The sequence below is a fragment of the Cariama cristata genome, unplaced genomic scaffold, assembly GCF_000690535.1.
Source record: "Cariama cristata isolate BGI_N322 unplaced genomic scaffold, ASM69053v1 scaffold6632, whole genome shotgun sequence".
NCBI lineage: Eukaryota > Metazoa > Chordata > Aves > Cariamiformes > Cariamidae > Cariama > Cariama cristata.
Genome location: NW_009604325.1, coordinates 19472 through 25482, shown reverse-complemented (window position 1 = coordinate 25482; position 6011 = coordinate 19472).

Genomic DNA, 6011 nt, shown 5'->3' with positions numbered 1-6011 from the left:
TGTGCCATGTCCATGGGCTTATTGCTCGATGCTCTAGAGTATTTCTTTTACACATTGTAAAATCTGCTAATGTTGACCTGAGCCGAACAACAAGTGGCTCTTGCTTGTCAAAACATCCACTTATTGGTATTTCTGAAGACCGAAGTGAACATCACTAGCCTTCTTACAAATAGATCATGATCTCCTGGAGTGACCTGGAAGGTGCTTGAAAATACAACTATGGTTTTTACAGCAAATTTTTACCTCAACTTAGTCCTTCTCTCATCAAAGCCATTCCAACAGAAAGTTCCAGGAAGATTTCTGAGGGGAACTGCTCTATTATAGGTGTATGTATTGCTCACATTAAGTGACGTTAACCTGGTAACAATATCTAGAGAGTGAAAATAATAACATAAAAATTACAAGATTGATTTTCCTAATATATACAGAATGGTCTGAGATACCACTTCTTGTGGTTCCATTTGTGTAAAAAATAGTATGTATTTTTGGTCAATTCTTAGGCATTACTTCTGTAGAAGTTTACGTTTCTGGACAGAAACATTTTATTGTCATTGGCGCTTCTGGACAGAAACATTTTATTGTCATTGATGATCCCAAGAAGAGACAAAGTAGTCTTGTAGCTAATGGAAAAATGTGTTTTCTCTCTGACTGCAACAATAAGTTACAGCTTGGTGAGTTGCACCATGGTTTTTATAGGGGTTAATAGGGATGGGATTCCTCTGAGCAGCAGAGAAATTTTCTGAGCTACCCATGTAGGCCCCTTTCATATACACAGAATAAAATAGGTGCTTCTAGGGAATGGTTTGTCTCAGCCTAAAGCTGGCACCTGAAGTAGGTCAGATGCCACAGGTCAGTGCCATAAAATTGACCATTTCCCCCCTCTGTATATAAGGGAAATGTGGGATCGCTATCTTATATACCTATCTGTACTGTAATCGTGTGAAGGCAGATGAGGCCAATCTCATACTATATATTTCCTGAATGCTTTTTTTGGTTTGTGAATAACTGCTGCTGCAATGTAGCCCATCTTGGTGTTTTTACCAGATACTGATTAAATTTGGCATTCAAATTCACTAATGTTTTTGGCATTTTTTGCTGATAATCTGTGCTTTTGTTCAGATTTTTTGTAAATATATGTAAATGAAAATAACCCTATTGCTAAATGTTGTAGTAGAAAAAGGTTGGCTCCTTTTTTTTTTTTTTTTTTTTTTAAAAGAAATAAGGGCAAGATTTTAAATCTAATTTATTTGGAAGTAGTTTGCTCTCATTGATTTAGAAAGTTAGAAGCTTATGTTTCTTAAATGATAACCTTATGGATAGTAGGAATTTGATGATTCTGTGTTCAAGGTGTGGTTTTGGTGTTGTGCACTCTGTTTTGTATGAGGTTCCACAGTGAGAATAAGGATTAAAAAGAGGTTCTGAATAACTGTCTCTTATGTGGAGACCATCCTTTGGGCATGGGATAAAATCAGAGTGAAAATATGTGATTATGTGGTAAATTACTATCATAATGATGCATAAAGGAGCTAAATTAAGATTACAATAGCAAATAATAAATAGCTTTTACAGCTCTTCAGTATTGCCTTTTCAGGCTTACTTTTTAAATGGTTCTTGGGATACACCATTCTGTAGAGGTGCACCCATTTCATAGAACTAGAAAAGGATCTCAGGTTGTGGGGAATGTCAAGTGTCTGTCATACAGCCTATGCAGAAACTGTACCTATACAGTGATTCAGTGGCATAATTATTTTACTGGACTGTTAAAATAACACAAATTTCATCTTAAACATCAGTCACAATGGTAGAAGGCATGTTAACCCAGTTTTGTTTTTGTTCTGCTGAATATAAATGACAGTTTACAAAAATAAATACGTATTTATATTCTAATTTTGGATGGTATAGTAAAAGAACTATCAAGCCCAACACACTGCCTTTTAATCCATCAACCCATATATTAATAGCACACACAAAGACTAATAAACAGTCTGCCATGTTTGAAAAAATTCAGTGATTTAGGTGAGTGGACAGTGGATAGATACTAATGTTTCCTCCACTTCCTTAAGAAATGAACTGTGAAGTGGGAAAGATTGAGTTTACTAACTGGAAATGTAACATCCAGATGAAATAATCTGCCTCTTAGAGTGGGGGATAGGAAAGCAATAAAGCATATGTACAGGTAAATGGCTATGATTCAAGTTGAGACAGTTGTTGAGGAAAAAAAATTGTCATAATAATGAAGACCAGCAGACATAAGCAATTCCTTATGTAGCACATAAAACTATTATTTTCACTTCTTTAGAAATAAATGAGATGTACAACACGAAAACCATGCTAGATATTTTTGTACACATGTTCCGCAGCTTAACAGGTTTTTACTTTGCCTTCAGCAAAGCAAATGTGTCTCCATCAGAGCTGCAATTTTCTGTGTTTATTTGTAGTCCCACAGGCCCAACTGTATTGCTTCATCAGCAAGTTCTGCTCCCTCAGTTCTCATCTGTAGCCTCTGTATTCAATAATTCATTCTTTAGAGGAAGAGTTTCTTCACTTATTATATGTCTTCATTATAGATATTTTCTTCGAGGAATCCTATACAGGAAGACACAGGTGTAATTTATATGCATGGCATTATTGCCATCTCTCTGCATTTAATCTAGTGTTATCCACGGAAACTTACTTTTAGGAGTAGTTGCAGTGAACAGAGAAGATGACTTAGTGTTCTGATGCTCACAGTCATTTGGAAACAAAGTATTTTACTCATTCTTGCTGAGATACATTTTTTTACTTTGAAAGATGGTTAGATGAAATATTAGTCTAGTTCTGTGACTTTCCTCACAGTCTCTTACATTTAATTTTTTGATACAAAGTTCAAATATGTAGATAAAAAGTGAAATTGCATAGTCTCACAACACAGACATCCATCATTGTAGGTATATATGAAAAAAGAAAGAACTGCAAAAAGTATCATTGTCTTTTACTTTCACAGGTAAGCAAATGCTCTGAGATGTTAAAGTTGGTTGTATTTTCCAACAGAGATTAAATATCAGCACTTCTCCAGATTAGAATAAACAGTATGCAGTAATGAAATAAAAATAATAGAAAACTTTACAGGTGGTTAAATCAGAATAAGCAGAGAAAACAAAAGGTGCAGAAAACAGCTGAATAAACCTCTATTGTTCCTCACTATAAAACTGCTGTACTCTGCTCTCTAGATTAGAAATGCATCAAGCTTCACAGATGGTTTATCTCTTCTGTTTTTCCCCTTCGGCAATGATCTTTCTTCAAGAACTCAATTAAAACCCAGTGTATTTAATTTAATTTTTAGCTCATCTTTTCACCTTTTCATGATTTAAAAAAAAAAAAAAACCAAACAAAAAAACCCCAACCAAATAAAAAAACCCCACTGCTCCTTTGGGAAGTAACAGTGTCCAATGCCAAGAAGCATTTCTGGTTAAATATAAATACCAAATGTGGGGCTGTTCATGTGTCTGTGCATGAAGACTTACCCTATGAAATCTTCACAATATTTTCACGTTTTGTGCAAGTACTGGTCAGAGCACATGACAAATGAAATATTTTATCCATAATAGGATCATAGAATAGTTTAGGTCAGAAGGGACTTCAGGAGGTCACCAGTCCAAACTCCTACTCAAAGTGAGGTCAGCTGTGAGGTCAGACAAAGTTGCTCAGGGTTCTTTCCAGTTAAGGCTAAAAAAACTCCAAAGATGGAGATTACATAGCCTCTGTGGGCAACCTGCTCCACTGCCAGACTGTCTTCATGGGAGGAAAGGTCCTCTTTATAGCCAGTCTGAACCTGTCTTGTTTCATTTTATGTCTGTTGTGTCTTAACTTCCCATCACACAACGCAGCGAAGAGCCTGGCTTCATCTTCTTGATTATCTCCCCGTAGACATGGGAAGGCTGCTGTTGGGCTCCCCCTCTCCCCAGAATCATAGAATCGTTATGGTTAAAAGAGACCTCAAAGATCATCAAGTCCAACCATCTACCCAACGCCACCATGCCCACTAAACCATGTCTTGAAGTGCCACGTCTAAACGTTTTTTGAACACCTCCAGGGATGGTGAGTCCACCACCTCCCTGGGGACCCTGTTCCAATGCCTAACGACTCTTACAGAACCTCTAGAGCCTTCCCTTTTCCAGACTGAACAAGCCCTGCTCCCTCAGCCACTGGCTCGTTTTTGGTTTGCTGCCCACCAGGACCCCCAAGCCCTCCCTGAAGAGCTGCTCCCCAGTCTGTCCCAACCTTCCTGATCTTGGAATTCTTATTTGCCGCTTAATCAAGTACAGGTCTCTGGCTGTTTCTTCTCTTGTGCAGTTGGATGATTTGAGCCTCGGCCTCTGCAGGATCTCTTTGAAGATCCTGTCAGTCTTTTTCACTTTCTCTGACACTGCGCAGTCTGCTCACCTTCTTTGGTTGGCAACACAGGTCCTCAGCCAGAGCACACCCCGTGTAGGCAAGGACACCGTCTTCTCCTGCCCCAGCCCAGGGGGAGGCACCAGGCCCTTCCTATAGCCCCAGACCTGGATGGCCACAGCTGCCCTTCAGAGCGCTGAGTCGAGGCCTCTGCTGTACCACTGGTTGCTCCAGCTGATGCTAAGGACTGTGCCTCATGGGATGTGCCCAAGTTTATTGAGTAGACCTGTGCTGTTTTAAGCACTCTTCCAGCTCCCTTCCTTGCACTCTTCTGCACAAACTACTGCATCTCTTAGCTTGCTGCACTGTGGGTGTGGTGAATAACTTTACCTGTCAAGAGATTTATTTAAGCTAATTATCACAAAGGGGTTTTGCATCTTCTACATGAGCAGAATGCTTGAACATTCTGCTTTTCTTAACACTGTTAGAAAAGTTGGGCAGAAAACAACGTTGAGAAACTCCTCTCCCACATTAAACAACTAAGATGGTTTCTCTTAAGCAGACCATTATTAATTGTTTTCAGAACTATTTCAGAAGATTGATTCATGCATAAAAATGCATTTAGTCAAGGATTTCAAGTTTCAGCAACTCTGCTTAAAAAAAGCTTTATAATTTTCTTCTTGAAGAAAGATCTTTAATTACATTGGAGCAATAGAGTGGGATTTATGCATATATTCTAATTATGTACTAGTGAAACTGAAAAGCTCTTCGTTAAAACCATGTGGAGAAAAATCAGACACATGCCAGCACTTCATTACTGAGAACTTAAGAGGAATTGTGTGGTGGTTTATTATCAATATTACATAAATAGAAGGGCACTCTACATATTGCATATGTCGACACAGTCTTTTAGATTAAAAAAAGGCTGATTTTGAGAGAACAGAAGAGGATACAAATTCACCAAATTAATTTAATTAAACCAAAGCAATTAATTCTAAATAGTGATATTAGTACCTTACTTACCTGTTTGGTAGAGCAAGCATAATAATAAACATATTCTTTCTAAGTTAAATCTATATACATTCAACCATGCACAGCTACATGTGGAGAATATAAGATGAAAGATCAAGGTTCATTCAGCCACAATCTAATTAGATCTAAGTGATCATCAAATAGTATGGTTAGGTCATATAATCATTCATAATAATTACATGCTTATAGCATGAGCAGAATATATGACATGCTTTCCACTTAAACATAAGCCTTTACGATGAAGGGTTTTCTCATGTTGTAAACAAGAACAGCTGGTGCACAGGCTGTGTTACAACACACTGTAATAACAATACAACAGACTTATTGTTACTTCTCAGATTGTGTACAAAGAAGTTATTCATATTTTTAACAGAATTACTGAGCACTTCTTGCCAAATTGCAGACCCTCATGAGCAATTCCCTTTGAGTCACAAGCACATGACTTTTAACTTCTTAGGGTCAGTCCATAAGATGATAAAATAATTAAGACTCATGAGGGGGTTGGGTACATACAACATCGAGCTGCTGACTCCAAATTCATAGAAGGGAGCTGAATAAACTCTGAAACTGAGCAGGGTAGGGGGGAAAAGCAGTAGAAGTTAGAAATA